Genomic DNA, 15,134 nt, shown 5'->3' with positions numbered 1-15,134 from the left:
AGACTCTTGGATTAGCTAAGCCCCCAACCATGATCCCCTCTAGCCTTGCTTTTTTCCCCATGAACCCTTGAGGGTTCTCATGAACCACTCTAAGAAAAACATTGATATATATTGAATTGTTTTTTTTCATTGGTACTTTATTTGCACAAGATATATGTGGATCATTGACATTGATGTGGGAAAGTATCTCTTCATGAACACCACCACTTTGATAAAATTTTTCTTTGTTTCATCCATAGATGAGCTCAAAATCTTCTTTTGCAAGATCCATTGTATCAATTGTGCAAGCTTATAGAGGATCATCTAGACTTATGTGGTTAATGATTGGCCACTATCATTGGAAAAATAAACTATGTAGAAATCAAGAGAGTATGTATGTCAAGGAATATCCAATAAGAGATAATTGGTTAAGGTATGGAGGCGATTCTTCATAGATTGTGCATGAGATCAATTGCGGTATCGGTTCTTCCAACGATGTTCTTATATTAGTGTTCTTTCTGCAACAATGCACATGGGACCTTCGGTAGGGTTGTTCTTCTCCAAAGGTCCTCGTTTGCAAAAGGCAAGTTTCTCGAGTGAGCTAGTGAACTTGTAAGACACTTTCCACATTCTTGAAGATATGCATCAAATCAAGAAGGTAATGCATTAGAAGATGGTTGCAATATGGCAAGTCATAGAAGATGAAGTCTTTGGATATGGCAAGGCTCCATTGCTTCCTAACCAAAGGGTTTTCTAGTCATAACTATGATATGCTTTGATGTCTTGTTCAAGAAACCATCTCTCAAGTCTTGTCTCTTTGTAAGGAGGACCTAATGATATGCCATCTTTTTAAATAAGTTTGACCTTCAAGCATTGAGTATTGTCCCGCAAACTAGGTATTCTTGGTAATTGCTTCTTACAAAATAAATGTAGCACGGAATTCGAATTGATGGATAAACTAGCAAGGTATCATGACTCAATACTAGACCATGTATAGAATGCATCTCTCCATACCTGAACACTCATTATTCACATGAAGTTCCCCTTGATTAGAGTGACTTGCCTACTTGTATGTCTACCCATTGTTCTCATGCTTGGAGAGGGAACATGGGCCTAAGATGACGACGCAATATGTGGCGATGCAAGATGTTCCCTCACTTGTAATTGCATATGGTTTATTCATGTATGCATGTGAGTTCCTATTTCATATATGCCTCATTGGTTGAAGGACTCGTAAGAGAATATTTTGAGCCAAAAAGGGCCCTTAAGGATTTGGATTATTTATTAATCACATCTAAACTAGATTAAAATAGGGGGGAAGGGAATCTCATTAATTGCTTGATTATGTCTTATTTTAGGATCGAATTTATATTAAATAAGGGGTGGTATATCTTTGTTTTCTCTCTTTTTCTTTACTTTCATGTTTAATGAGCCCATTCCCAAACATTTGGTTTAAGACTTCCATCTCTTGAGAAATTCGATTATGACCTCTAGGTGCTGACTTAAAGTCTAGTGAGTTTTGTTTTTTAGTTTAACTTTTTCAAATCTTTCTCTTTTTTACCTTCCATATATTCCTTTATTTTTGTGTTTACTTTTTCTCTCTTTATTCTCTTCCCTTCTCAAAGTCGTATGTGTGTGTGTTTCATCCACATATTAGCATTGGAAGAAGCCTTCTCAACACTCTTGTTTCTTTTGTTATAACCATGCCATTGGAATGAGCTTGAGGTACCGTTTTTGTCACAAGTGGCAAGACAATTGCTAAGGTATTATTTTTAAGTACTAAGAGTACACATTTTCTTTATATTTACATTTGAAAGCATTTAATAATTTTTTTTCATTGCCATGGGCCTTTCTATTTATATTTTTTCTTTCTTACCCATTCCTCATTTTATTTTTATGTACTTGTACGTTTTATCGGAAGAAGCTTGCATTTTAGTTGGATTGGAAAGAATAAGAATACTATCTAGGAAATCAAAATGCCAATATAAAATATTTTCATTGTGTTTGCACTTGCATTAGTTTGAGAAATCGTAAACATGCTTTTGAATGCTTTGTCTTATTTCTTTCTAACTATCATGCTTCCTTCTTTTGTGTATTAACATGCTTTTGAATGCTTTGTCTTATTTCTTTCTAGCTATCATGCTTCCTCCTTTTGTGTATTAACATCGTCAATTGAAAGAAGCTTGGTGCATCAGTTGGATTCCTAGAGGCAATAAATTTGTCAAGGTACTATTGATATACTTATACCTAAATTTTGCAATGTGTTTATACTTGCATTAGTTTGATAAGTCACTCATGAACATATCTTTAAATGTTGTAGGTCTCACTTTTCATTTAAAAAAACATGGATGAACCTCCAATAAATAAAATATCCCTATCCATATGGTGGTGGAAGAACCATATTTCACATAGAAATCTTGTGATAACAAATGATTCTATTAAAGATCTAGATAGAATTCAATAACTTCATATAACTCTTGATGTAGAATATGAATAATTTGGGCTTAAGCTGACAATCAAAAGGTTGGTGGAAGCAATGGTAAAATCTTGGGTAAAGGACACCGCATCTTATTTAGTAAGCATAATATCTTTCCACTTTCTTTCGTAACCTCATTTCTTTATGACACTAACGAGATTTTTTCCTTACATAACACACTTCTTTATGCTTCTATGTATAAAATCATTAGATAATAGATAACACATCAAGGAAAACACATAAGATGCAAATGTAACTCAATATCAAGATTATCATTAGCATGATGAGAGTTTGTTCATGACATGTGAATTTCATCACATTATTTTGTAGAGGAGTCACTCATGTAACCTTCTGTATAAATAATCAAGGTTTACTAGTATTATTTTATTACATTATAGAGGTAAATAAAAAAGCATTCTCTTTTTGCTTCCTTTTGCTTCCTTTTGCTTCCCCATATTTCTCTTTGTCCTCAAGCATGAAGGTGGTGCTTTTGTTGTGCAAAAGGTATCTTTGCCTCCTATAACCTTGCAATGGGTGGTTCTTTTGAGGATTGGCTACCAAGGCATAAGCATTGTAGCACAAGAAGTATTTACTTCTTGAACCTTTGTAACTTGGACTATAGCAAAACAATTGATTGTAGCATATTTTTCAGTTAGTATGACTTTGTCTCTATTTTCATGTGTGTGGGAATACCCCAAACATCTAGACAAAGTCTGAGTGAAAAATAACACAATTTCTTTATGTTTGATATACTTTAAAGACTTGCCACTACATATTGATGTAACTATGAATGGTATATTAAAAAAATGTAGCAACCTTAAGTAAACATGAGAAAAACACAATACATGCAAATTTCTTGCATGACTCCTCCACTAAACAAATTGACACCTAATCTCAACAACAAGTAACACCTACAATGAAATTCTATTAAGTGTTTGTTCCTAATATCACTACTAAGTGTTTGACAAGATGACATACTATGTATTCTACGGTACATTGAAGATATTTTTGGCATTGTCAAAGTAACATGTTTGTGAAGCTTTATAAAGAAAGAAAAGCAACTTCTTAGTTGGGCCTCTCAACAGATAATCTTGTATCCAATGTAATTGTCCTCTATACCAAGGACCTCTAAGGCTTCTACATTAACTCCTATTTTCTATATACATTAGTGGCATCAATTATTTGGAGAAAAAATTATTTTTTGAGCTAATATCATAATCCTTAAGAAGTAAAATAACACTTATACTTGGAGAAAAATATAGTATCATGAGTCAAAATGTGAGATGCAAAGCAAACACTAGTAGATATATGAAAATTCTTGATGCAGGTTTTTTTTTTTTTTTTTTTTGGGTGAAGTGATCATAATCCAATCATACTTTCATACTCATATGTGTCTATAGTATGAAAATGTATGGAATAAATAATAGTCTTGACAAAGGTTATACTTATGTACTCGTATGTGTCTTTGTAAGGGGCATGAACTTTTATTAGATACTCTGACATAAACCATAAACAAAGATCATCACATAACTTATAATTGATACACTTAAAGTATCAAAGTTTGAATACATAATACATTTTACTCATAGTGCATTATATATGATGAACACGATAGAAAAGCTATAATAAGTACACTTTAAAACACAACTTGATAGATCTTGATATCCCATATTATTTTCTCTTCATTAAGGATTTATTGTGCTTTGTTATGATCTAGACCATTAGGTTGCACGCTAGATGTTGTTGTAGATTCATCGACTTTGACCATAATCTAAAGACAAAAAAATTCATGCATGAGTATATTGTAATAAAGTCACTACTTTAATTGTATAAGATTTAACATAATAGATAAATGCTATTTGATTTTAAGTATGATCAAACACAATACAAGAACGAAAATCCTAAGCCTTGAATTCGTCTTGTAGTGTGTCGTAAGTCTCTCACTCAAGTGCTTGCTTTAAGTATGATAATTGTTGAGTTACTAAGGTGTGGTGATTGAAATAAATGCTCCGAGATGTGGTGATTGAAATGAGTGGTGTTAACACTACAAACACCAAAGCTATGTTAGTCTATCATTTGTATTGTGAGCGTGAGTAAAAGTCTCTAGCATTACACAACTACAAGTATCATAATCTAAAGTCATTTTTGGAGTGTGAGAAAAGCCTCTAGCACATGCAAAAATGGATTTTTAATTGCTTGGACTTACTATTACAATGTGAGTGTAAGTCTCAATCCCTAGCAATGGCAAATCCAAGCAAATGTTTTGTTTGTGTTGTGAGCGTGAGTAGAAGCCTTTGACACAATACACAACAAGTGATTAATTCTAATATCTCAACTCTAGAGTGTGAGATGACAGGCCTCTAACATACACAAAAAGAGTGACCAAATAAAAAATTAATTTTAAAATGTGAGGTAATCCTTTGACACAACAAAAGTATTACATAATAATAAATAAATTTAAAAAAAGTAGGATGAATCTTCAATATAATAGCATTATTTAATAATAATAATAAAATTTAAAAAATATTTTTGAATTATGAGAATAAACCTCAAATAAAAATATTAAAACACAAAAAAGATCAAAATGTTAAAATAAGCAATAAAATCTTACATATAAAGCAATAATTTGTTGAGATGAGGAGGATGCTAATTGAAAGACACTTTTGCAAGAAGGTTGGTGGAGCAAAGATAGTAATTGAAAAGCTTTAGAAATGAAATTTGGATAAAAAAGAATTTTATTCAACTATTCATTGAATATATGGGAAAATATTGAATAATGGGTAAAATACGTTAAAAAATCTTTATTTAGATCAAATAATGATACCTAGCTTTATTCATTAAGAGTTTATACAGTAACATTGGCTCAATTGGCCATATCCAACTCCTCATAACTTGAAATTTGTTGTTTGAAGGCAATCCAAAAACCCACCCGTTGACTAGTATGTGTTCTAGAAAAGCTCTCCCTAGCTCACATGGGACCTATTTATTCTAACATGCTTGGGTTATTACGAGAGGTTCCCTAGTTCCCTAATCATTTCCTAAATAAGATCTATCCCTACAAAGAGATCTCTCACTTGCACCACCATTCCTAGCAAGTGGAGTGAACATAGTTCTTGGTGGAGGAACTTTCAGTGAGTGACTTAGGGGAGCCAATCCACTTTCCCAAAACTACCCATGTAGGATACAATCTTTTAGATAATCTTGTATGGTATTTTCAAACAAATGAGAGGGAAAAAAAATCATTTATAAGAAATATTCTTTTTTATCTTTTCTTTACTATGGTTGAGCCTAGAGGCACAAGATTGTGACTCATCTCATGGGACTTTATTCAAGTGGTGTATTGTTCTTGGTCTAATTTTCATGCTAGGTGAGTAGACAATTATTTGTAGTCCTCTCAATGATCTATTCATAGGGAATGATAAAAAGAATATCATCCATAGTTTTAGATAATCTCCTTCCTTTGGACTTGTAGTCGTTTTTTATTCTCCTAAGGATCTTATTGAGAGTAGAGTTTGCTCAAATAATACTCACAAAAACCTCTCCAACACCTTAGAGTCAAGAATTTCTTTGTAAGTGTAATCTAAGAATTGTAAAAACCTTGATAATAATCAAAGCATAAATTATCCCAATTTAGATTGATATCTTATTTCCCTTCAATATTCTATTTGAACTTAGCCTATTTAGTATTATCATGGTAGTAACTATAATGAGAAGATACTCATTATATGGAAATCCTCCTGAAGGTTAGTTTGATGTTCCATGCCCTTTCTCCAACAAGAGATCCATAGGGGAGAGTTCTTGTTCTAGAGTTCGGAAAATTTCCTATAAATAAACTTAATCAAATATTCCATTACTTTGATCAAGCACTTAGAGCACATGGATATTGCTTAGAGATGGAGGGGCTTCACTTGCTCATGCAACTTTGCAACCTATTCTAGTCATGATCCTCTTTGTTGCCATGATATCTGCTCCTTCTAGTCTTCAACTCCTTGGTATGGCTTATTTCATGATTCTTACTGAGGATGGTTGTCTCATACTAACTTAGATTGTGGGATTTAAGGCAAGTAGTGGGATAATGGTATTGGACTATGCTTTTGTCAAAGATTTCTCAAGCTCGATGCCGACTTTACGAAGTGCTTATTGTCTCAAGTGGTTCTCTTGTTTCAAAAAGGGCTCTCTATCACATAGCTGACTCTCTCTCCATGGTCTATACATCTCTTGCTCTCACTGTTCTATCCATCGTTCTTTCAAACACCAAAAAAGCAAGAATATAAAAACCAATGAGGGTCTATCGAGTTTACCTTCTTGCCTTCTTCTTGATACCACAACATGAAGGCTCACAAGTGAATCCACAATCCCTGTGGTGATTATGAGCCTCCCCTAGTCCATCAATAATCGTAAGTACTCCATTTGTAAGAGAAAACACAAAGAATAAGAGAAGAAATCCAACACATCCTCTAATCCACCTCTTAGCCAAGAAGAAGAGTAAGAAGAGAAGAGTGCAGAGCAAGAGGGAAGCTTCATTTCCCAAGTCCCTCACTCTTAAGATGAAGCACAAGAAGATAGAGTAGGAACAAGAAGGAGAAGGAGAAAGCTCTCAAGATTACATACCACAAGAAGAAGCTTACCATTCACTTTTCGGCTTTTATATATAATAGGGATTTGGATTTGGGCTTCCACTCAAAGTTAGGTGCCAGTCTCTCTTTTTTGGCTCTTGATCAACCTTTCTCGCTTTATATATGTGCTTTTAGATTACATTGTCTAGTTCCCAAAAAAGCTACTAGTGCCCTCTTGGCAAGTTGTGGATCTTTCTTTTTGATATCGAAAAATATTGTAACTTGTATGAGGTTGAGCCCAACTGTCAAAATATGATAATCAATATCAATTAAAAAATTATTGTATGCATGCCATGAATGGTCCAAAATGATTATTTTTTCAAAAAGTTTTTAGCACCTTACGCCTTTGCCAAATTCACATTCATATTTACTTTTTGCCTCCTATAGTACTACCTACCCTTATCGATTGTACTACTTTTCCCATTTTGCAGTTAATATTAGCCCCTTCTAGTCAAGTGCCAATACTATGGCACTCTTCATCATAGAGATAGTATGCTTCAACTTGCATCACAAATGAGAAATGTTGGGATAGTGTTGTGGCTATTGTGAGGAGCAATGGTTGTCATTAGATCTTGATGTGGATGTTGTAGTTGCCTTGTAGTTAAGATGCTAAGCTAGAGTGGTGATTTGGATTAGATGGGGTGTTTGGATATTGGAATATTTGATTATTAGATTTCTTGGAACATAATGGGGTGGTTGAAGTTAGTCACTAGTGGGAGATTTGACTCATGGTGGAAGTTGTAAGACTACCACATTTTCTTGTATCTACAAGGGAAACCCTCTTGTGTGTTCTCTCCCTAGGGAAATGCTAGTTTGCTTTGTATACACAAGTTGTTTTGATGGATTTGGAGATGGGCCAATCTTGGAGTGTTGTCCCATACTTGAGGACCCAATCTTTGTATAGATTATGGTGCGATTACTATATGTGAGAGCATATGCATACACATGCTATTACCTAGTTAGAAGATATCTTTATGGTTTCCTCATATAGGGTGCCAATTGGTGGGTAAGGATGGAAAATATTGGTGATGCTAAGGGACAAGAAAGTTGAAGAGGAATCACGACAAAAACCTCAATCTATTTGAGTAGGGTGGAGCTCATGATCACATTGATTCAATGGATGAGGTCCTTTTATGATGCCTCAATGAGTCAAGACTATAGTATAAGTGAGATTGTACTACTAGGCAGTTCCCAACAGTCTTGGTGGTTGGTTTACTTCTAATATTGTTGTCGCTATAGTGAGCGATTAGGAAGGGAAGGAAGGAAATTATAGCCAAGGCTCCTTAGGTGTAACTTGCCCTTGATATTCCCTAAGGTTGTGTGAGATTAGGAAGTGGGGCTAGGGTGTTAAGGATGAAGCCAATTGTTCGATGTCACTAGACATACCTAATTTGAGGACCCTTTGGTGTAGTGCCATATCTATGAGTGCATAATTTTATTTTATTTTCTTTTACAATGTAGTATAATAGGGTTGTCAACACCTAGGTTTGTGATATTATTGTGGGGAGAGAGGAGCCCAGTCTCCTCAGAAGAAATAACATTGGTTGATGTTGAAGAGATATTGATATGGTACTCCTTTGGGATTTGAGGCATGATGTCTTAAATAGCAAAGCCCAGTCATTCAATGAAAAAATATAGTTGTCAAGGGGAACCTTTATTGCCAATGACACTTGTTTTCTCATTGCATTTGGTTACTCTTTGGAAAGAGAGATGGTAGCCAATAGATATGCTTGTCAACGTATTCTTGCATGTTGAGGATGGTCCCTGTAGTAGTAGGTGTGGTCTTTGAAGCATCGGTCCTAGTGAGATTTGATAGACAATGAGAATAACAACATAGATGAAGAATAAACAGAGAATCAACATGGAAATTTAGGGCTAAACTATAATGAACTTTATTTTGTCAATACTCTCATCTCTCATACAAAGAGTGAATAAGAACATGAGAATGCTCTTTCACAACTACATGCCATGCCTATTACATATTCAAGTTTAGAACTAAGGAAAGCCTAAGTCTTAAGTATACTAACAATTGTCATGTCAAAGCCAAGGCTTAATAAGGGGTATTGATTACAAAGGGTAGCTTCATCTACCTAAGTAGCATCATCTTTGGGATAATCCTTCCATGGCATATGGTGTTCCCAACAATTTTTCTTGGAAACCCATGGATTCTAGAGATCTTTTTAATGAATAAATGACAATATTCAAAGCCTTGAAGGCTGTTTTCATTAGAATAAGATTAGTGACTTTAGTAAGCATATCAATAATAGCCGTGATAGACTTGTATCTCCCTTGTACAATGGGTAGTCCCACTATGAAATCATATTGATGAATTTCCACTTCATTTCAAGAGTGTCAAGGGGCTTCAATTTTTCAAGTAATTTTATCCTTTTAGATTGGATCCTTTGGCAACTTAACATTTTAAAAATCCTACCATATAGTAGTCTTTCCTAGTTGAGTTAAGCACCTTAGTATATCCAAGATGTCTAGAGAAAGGGGAGTCATTGGCTTGCCATGGTATCTTCTTCTTCGGCTCTTTGCTATTAAGTATGCATAGCATGTCCCTAAAGTATAAGAGTTCTCTATCCATTAAGAAATCTCTATTCTTGAATTCAAATGAGGGCTCGAATCATTTTGGAAAAAGGATTATTAAAGAGATTGGTAATTGGCATCCTTTGTCACTTTGACTTTGACTAGCTCAAGTATGGGTTGGCATGGCATGGATACTAGGAATGCTAGTGTATCTCTTCTTGATGGTTATTATAAATTCATGGTATGGTGTAAAGCTTTCCAATTTAGCACATTAGCTAATACATTCTCTTTTCTTCCCTATATTTGAGCTCAAAATCAAATTCTTGGAGAACTTCGATCCACATCCATTCCCTCATGTTAAGGTTAGTAAACTATTTGAAGCTCTTATGGTCTAAGCCAAAATAGAATCTTCTTTCAAGGAGGTAATGTCACCATGCCTTTAAGTATGGATTACTTTAAGCAATTTGAGCTCATGGATGGCACAACTCCTTTCATAGGGCTTCAATTTTTAGGAAGAATATAGTTTGGGTTATCTTCTTTGAGAGAGAACACATCCTAAAGCTAGAGAACTAGCATCAATTACTAGCTCAAATTACTTGCTAAGATATGATTATCTTAGAATAGGTGCAATAAAGATATTCTTTGAGTTTTTCAAAGTTGTCTTGCTCAATTGGAGTTGGAGTCCAAACAATGTAGGCTTATAAAATTGGAGTTACTATTAAGCCATGATCCTTCACAAATATGCAGTGTCAACTTATCAATCCAAGAAATCCCTAAACTTCTTTGATTGTTTGTGGTGGTGGTCATTCTTGGGACATATTTTACCTTAGTTGGTGGGTGAATCATAATTTCTTTCTCTCAAAGACTACGTATCTAGGATACTCTATCCATTTCTCAAAAAATGCACACTTGCTTTCATGGCATAGAGTTTGTTGTCCCTTAAAATTTCCAAGAAGATCCATAAGTGAGGCATGATGCCATTTTATTCCTTGGAGTAAATAAGGATATCATAAAAAAGACTAGAAAAAACTTGATGGGTGGAATTTGTCTTGCACCAACCAACTGAAGGTAACCAGGGTATTTGCCAATAAAAAAGACATGACAATGAGCTCATAATGCATGTACCTTTTATTAAAAGATATTTTGGGAATGTCTTCCTCTTTGATGAGAATTTGGTAAGGGCGAAGTACCCTTGATCAAGTAGTTTCTTGAGTTTCTCCTTTAGCTCAATGGCCTTTGGAATAAGCATCTTGTAGGGTCTTGGCACAAGATTTATGTCATGGACCACTTATCTTTTTGGTGGAAGCCTAGTCAAATCTTTTGGGAATATTGTGCATAACACTTCATCCATGAGTGCTCTTCCTTGCCCTTAGGTAATTCAAGAAGCCTTCATAGCTTGAATCTTTGGCTTGCCATGTATCTCTCTCTCTTCCTCTCTCTCTAAATTTGATTATTGTATCACTCTTCATATCTCTTCTCTCTCTCTCTCTCTATATATATATATATATATATATATATATATATATATATATATATATATATGTATGTATGTATGTATGTATGTATGTATGTATGTATGTATGTATGCATCTCTAAATTCCATTCTATCACTCTCCATCTCTCCTTAGTCCTCTACATATGTGTGTGTGTGTGTGTGTGTGTGTGTGTGTTCTCTTTTCTCTCTCCCTCTTACAATGATAGAGATGGAGAAATGAGGTTTTCATAAGATAGATTATGTATAAATAAAGATACATATACAAAGAAAGAAAGAAAGTTATATTAACGTCTTCTAAAGACCAAAACTGGCCTATGAGACAAACTGTGATACAACTGATGAGGTCCAGCTATCCAAAATAAAAGTGCTGAATGAAAAGCTAAAAACTGGAAACTGAAAATACGGTGCTGTGAGTGTGATAAGCGTCGTGTATGTGTATGTGCGTATATAGCTCTGGTACTCCAGATAATGGCTACAAAAGGGGAACAAATGTCGGTTGTGATAGGGGAACAACTGTCGGCTGTGATAAAGTGGTGCGATGTGTATATGTAACAGATGCAGGGAGATATACTATCTTGGGATGCAGAAAGAGAGATAAACAACAGAGTTGTGGATAGCCTATGCATGCAGAAAGAGAGATCAAAACCTAAAAAGAGATCTAGAATAAGAAATAGAGAATTCGATAAGATTTGTATCTATGTGAGATGTGGATAGCCTACACATGGACAAGGAGAAATCAAAAGCTAAAAAGAGAGTTAGAGAAAGAAAGTGAGAATTTGAGATAAGATCTATGTCTATGTCTTCTTCTTCTTCTTCTTCTTCTTCTTCTTCTTTATGCGAAATGTCAAGGGGGATGTGTGTTACCTTTTGAGTGGGAGCTTTGAGGGCCTTGATTATTCTTTTGTAGACCTCATGTTACTCCAAGGAAATTCCTCAATTGTTGGGTGTCTTGTGTTTCTACTAGTTTGTAAATTTCTTTTGTATCAATGTCAGGGAATTCTAGCATTCCTATGATGAGCATCATGATTGACAGTGGCTCCATGGTTGTTTCAAGTTGGGATTGAAGGTCTTTGATTGGTGATGGAAAGGGATCACTCCATATATGCATGACTTTGAGGTTGTGGTCATCATATACTCTTTTATGAAGGTGGACTATAGTTTGATTTTAGTAGTTTGAATTCCCTCTCAAAAACTACATTCTCTACAATAGTGATAAAAAAGTTAATTGTGCCTTTAGATCTTTCACATAATCAACACATATGTTTGCAGTAGTGGTCATGGCATCATGAAGCACTTTCTATTATGTAATGTCATGACATATTTGCATATAAACATTGGATCTCTACAATGGATTTCTTAGAAGAAGATATTGGTAAGGTTTGAGGCCATACAATATACCACATCAACATTGACATGTTCCACATCTCTCTCTATTCTAGCTATGGCCCCTATGAGGTTGGACTCATGAAAGAAAATTGTAGCCTTGTGAATGCAACTTGATTTGTGCTTGGCCTTATTAGCTATCTAGGAGCTATTGTGTAAGGTATGTTAACCTTGCTTTTTTTCATTCCACTTGTTCTTGGAGGCCCTTTGGTCCGACAAATGCACCTACAACCTTTCAATACTTGATGTGCACGATATGCAAGGACATCTTTTGCAACAAGTACCTTGAAGTGTTTGTGATGATGTTTGTGCCAACTCTTCATTGAATGAGCACTTAAATAAACTTTGAGCAGTCTTTGAATAGTGTATGTAATACCAAATCTCATTGCATCCCCTCAACTACCAATTCTAGGAGAAACATAGCATCATTCTAGGCCACATGGTTTCCAACATGGTATGGCTATAGACACATCTAGAACATAAGTCATCTTAGGGTTGCCACTAAAAACACAAAAGGTGTGCAATATTTTCTTAGACACATCAGCTGCTATATCCATTTCATGCTTAACTATACAATAATTGTTAGGTTTGGGACCTATGAAATTGGCACCCCTTCCTCTCCAATTTGAGTTGGAGAGAGTTCGTCGACAAGTGCTTTCCTCGGAACCAATGCATGGGAGTAAAACCCCTCTCTTTCTCAATCCTTTTCAATTATTCCTTTTTTGCAATTCACCCTTCCCTCCACTTCTCCTTCTATTGAAATCAACTGAACAAAATTAACCATGTTTCTGTAGCATGCCCTTTTCTGGCTTTTTTGCATGTATTCTTAATTCCAAACTACTTTATCCCTTGGTATAAAAATCCTTTATCTTTGTTGAGTTCAACCAAGAAATACTCTTGTAAAAGAGTTCCATACAAAAGGTAAAGGAAATCATTTTGTGTCCCATTTTTCTTCATTTCGAATGGGTAATAATGAAGCAATATAGAGGTTGGGAATCCCCCTTCCTCTTTTGCACCATTTAGTAAATCATGTGTGGTTTTAGAGGTAGCATAGTAGCATAATACAAGGATTGGAATTTTTGTTGGATTGGAAGGCAACTAGCTGGAATAAATTTCATTGGTCAAATGTAAATGTTATGTGGCTTTACATAAAAATTGATGTGCGTGTTCAATGGCATAGACCTTGTTTCTATTCTAATCAAGTTCCTCCCATGTATTAGGAGCCTTAGACTTAACCATATATCCTTTGGATTTATTTGAAGAAGGTTCCATTACTAATATGCTCACAGTTGAACAAAATAAAAACCTCTATTCAATTAGCTCTAAAAGATAACAACTTACTAATAAGAAATCATCCCTTAGTGATCCTATTGGTGAGATCTCTTGACCGAATATTCGCTGTTCTTGGTGAACTCGTGGGGGATAACTTTAGGACCTTGACGTACTTCTATCCTGGATAGATAGCCTAGGGTTAGAAATGGAAAACTTTATAAGCTATGTCTAGAAAAGTAGTTTAGCCTTATGAAGCTAAATAAAGAAGTGATCACATGCTATTATGTCGAAATGTAGATGCTAAGTTTATTATTAGGGGCTATTTTTTGTAGGTTTTTTTAGGATTCATTATGTTCGATATATTGACAAGTCCTTGTGTTGTAGGTCTTGTTAAGTTGATAAGGAAAATTTAGAAACACATCATTTACTATCTATAATTTGGCATATTAGCTCTTAGTGAACTAGGAGTAGATTAAGGAGTATCAACAAGAATATGAAGCCCTTAAGAAGGTTCTTTTTAGTATACCTTCTTATGAGCCCCAAACTAGAGAATCATGTTCCTTGTGTACATCGACACATCAAAAATTATGATTGGACTAGTGCTCTACCAGAGTGGCAAACACAACATGGATTTCCCAACGAGCTTCACTAGCTTTGATAGCTCACAAAAACAAAAATGAACCACTATATGAAAAAACATGGGGGGATTGACATGATATATATTGTAAATAAGTTTTGTTATTACTTACTATGCACTCGGCATGCTTGATCACCACTTGTGTCTTCATCCCCCATGACTATTTTATGCATTTCAACTTTTCTTGGGTCTCTTTTGCCCACACTTGATCCATCTATGCCTCTACTACATCTCCTCCATCTATACCTACTCTACATGTAACTCCTTTGCCTCCCACCTTGTATTCTCTCCCTACCTTCTACAGCTCTCTCAACCTATTGTGCTACCTTCTCACTTACCATTGCACCAGGTATTTGTTGAGATGGCAAGCTCAACATGTGTGGACATTGATAATGGACCACCTAGCTAGATGGGTCCGCACGTCTACACTGAGCACGTCGGTGGTCATTATGATCCTCACATGGCCACTAACTTATCACTTATTATATTTAGTTTGTTACATCTACCTATAGCTGGCATAGAAATAGTGCTAGTCGATTAGTATAGTCAGTTATACATTATTTGACTTAGTAGGCCACTTTCCTTTATGTTGTATCTTATCTATATTTTGTGTACATTGTATTGTGTGTGAAGAAGAAGAAGAAACCAACAAGAAAACGTTTTGGCTTCCATCTCTTTTCTTGTGTTCTTGAGTGAGCTTCCTCTTGTGTATACATCGTGTGTTTGGCGCAATAGCTCAATTAAGTC

Source organism: Lygodium microphyllum, chromosome 15, assembly GCF_053477565.2.
Source record: "Lygodium microphyllum isolate KBCC chromosome 15, Lygodium_microphyllum_v1.1.10, whole genome shotgun sequence".
Lineage (NCBI taxonomy): Eukaryota > Viridiplantae > Streptophyta > Polypodiopsida > Schizaeales > Lygodiaceae > Lygodium > Lygodium microphyllum.
The sequence above is the reverse complement of the archived record's forward strand: the minus strand, read 5'-3'. Positions refer to the sequence as shown.